Below are 2,736 nucleotides of genomic sequence, written 5' to 3' on the forward strand. Positions count from 1 at the left end.
CAGTTAGACCAGTGGTCCCTAAGCCCCAGGCCACGGACCGGTATCGGTCCGTGGGCCATTTGGTACTGGTCCACAGAGAAAGAATAAATAACTTACATTATTTCTGTTTTATTTATATATAAGTCTGAATGATGTTTTATTTTTAAAAAATGACCAGATTTCCTCTGTTACATCCGTCTAAGACTCACTCTTGACGCTTGTATCGGTCACGTGATAGGTCCGTGAAAATGTTTTCTGACATTAAACCGGTCCGTGACCCAAAAAAGGTTGGGGACCACTGTTATATACATAGTATTTTCACCTCTACGACCTTGTTCCTCTCATCTAGTCTGCTGAAAGCATATTCTTGCATGTGAACAGGAGGGAGCCCATGTAGAAAGAGTGAGTGCTCAGAAGCCAAAATTATAACCTATATCACAGCCTCCGGAGGAGCAGAAGACCTGAGATCTAGAACAGGGTGGGAGATACCCTGCAGGCTCAGGACAGGACTCAGCACTAGGCCACACTCGTCTAGATTCACACACCAGCTCCATCATTTATTATTAGCCCTGTGACCTTGGGCGGGTTCCTTTACTTTTTGAGCTGTTGATTTTATCATTTGAAAAGTGGAAATAATAAGAGATTACTTAAGATAACGTCCCAGTAGAGCCCAAGCTTTACGTCAATCAGGTGTCCCTGATTTGACTTCCCCACACAGTGGACACTCCTGCTTCTCAGCAGGGCTGGCAGCCTCTTCAAGACTACTCTTTTTTTTTTTTTTTTTTTTTTTGTATTTTTCTGAAGCTGGAAACGAGGAGAGACAGTCAGACAGACTCCCACATGCGCCCAACCGGGATCCACCTGGCACGTCCACCAGGGGGCGACGCTCTGCCCACGAGGGGGCAATGTTCTGCACCTCCGGGGGCTCGCTCTGCCACGACCAGAGCCACTCTAGCGCCTGGGGCAGAGGCCAAGGAGCCATCCCCAGCGCCCGGGCCATCCTTGCTCCAATGGAACCTCGCTGCGGGAGGGGAATAGAGAGACAGAGAGGAAGAAGGGGGGGGATGGAGAAGCAAATGGGCACTTCTCCATGAGCCCTGGCCGGGAATTGAACCCGGGTCCCCCGCACGCCAGGCCGACGCTCTACCGCTGAGCCAACCGGCCAGGGCCGAGACTACTCTTGAGGCAGCTATGAGGATATTACTAATCAGTGCTGACACTGACTGCCTCCAGAGGAAAACCATGAGATCAACACACAGAGTTAGTTGCAAGAATCACACAGGCAGTTTATTACTCACAAACCCTTTTGGCGTGCCTGAGTACAGCTTAAGGGGGCCCCATCGGTGTGCTCCTCTCGGCTGTCCTTGGTCAGAGCTCAGAGCAGCATGGAGACTGTCCATGTTCACACTGGAGTCTGGGCGACTACCTCAGCAGGGGGCCCCTCAGCTTTAGTACCTTTTCTGCCAATGCCTTCTAACAGGTGTCAGTCTACAGGATTATCACCTCAAACCACCTTTTCGGGAGTTCTTCACAGGGAGCCCCTTTTATATTAATCTACTGAAATGTTACATCAAACTACTTTTTAAAATGTTCCTAAGGGGCCCTGGCCGGTTGGCTCAGTGGTAGAGCGTCGGCCTGGCGTGCAGAAGTCCCGGGTTCGATTCCTGGCCAGGGCACCCCAGGCGCTAGAGTGGCTCTGGTCGCAACAGAGCGACGCCCTGGAGGGGCAGAGCATTGCCCCCTGGTGGGCGGCTGGGTGGATCCCTGTCAGGTGCATGCGGGAGTCTGTCTGACTGTCTCTCCCCATTTCCAGCTTCAGAAAAGTACAAAAAAAAAAAAAAAAGAAATAAAATGTTCCTAGGGAAGCTTCTTGTTTATGTTAACTTACAAAGTTATGACATCAAGCCACTTCTTATCTCTGTATAACATCACACACACACACTAACTGGGTCCTACTCAAAAGTCAGAGTCTGTTTATCACATCTGCACACACTATATTAATTCCTATCCAGATGGCATAACTTTATTTAATTTCTTTAATTAATTTTAAAATTATATCTTAATTACTTTTATATATCTCCCACTTTTTTATTTCTACATATTTAATTACTATAACAGATAATATGCTTGTTAATAAAGCACTTAACGAAATCTGGCCTCTAAGATTTATTTAATTCCTATTAGTCATTATTATTATTATTATTATTTTCTTCTATGTAAAGAAACTGAAATAGAAAGGTTGTCTCTGGATGCAAATAAAAGCACTGATTTCTGATGGCTTTTATTTTACTCATGAAGCCAGAAATAATGCCATTCACCTTGCTTTGGAGTGAGAGGCTGAAGGAAAAGTCAGAAGGGTTGACCCTCATCAAAGCAGTGAGACTAAAAATCATTTACAAAGACAGAAACAATATGCATGATCTTTGATTTTGTTTACCAATCCTCTCTTCCCAAAATAATGCTTAATAGATGCTTTGTTTTGTTTTTTTTTTCTCTGTATTTTTCTGAAGCCAGAAATGGGGAGAGACAATCAGACAGACTCCGGCATGTGCCCAACCGGGATCCACCCGGCACGCCCACCAGGGGGCGACGCTCTGCCCGCCAAGGGGCGATGCTCTGCTCCTCCGGGGCGTTGTTCTGCTGTGACCAGAGCCACTCTAGCGCCTGGGGCAGAGGCCACGGAGCCATCCCCAGCGCCCAGGCCATCTTTCTCCAGTGGAGCCTCGGCTGCGGGAGGGGAAGAGAGAGATAGAGAGG

This window comes from Saccopteryx bilineata, chromosome 2 (assembly GCF_036850765.1).
Source record: "Saccopteryx bilineata isolate mSacBil1 chromosome 2, mSacBil1_pri_phased_curated, whole genome shotgun sequence".
NCBI classification, from domain to species: Eukaryota; Metazoa; Chordata; class Mammalia; order Chiroptera; family Emballonuridae; genus Saccopteryx; species Saccopteryx bilineata.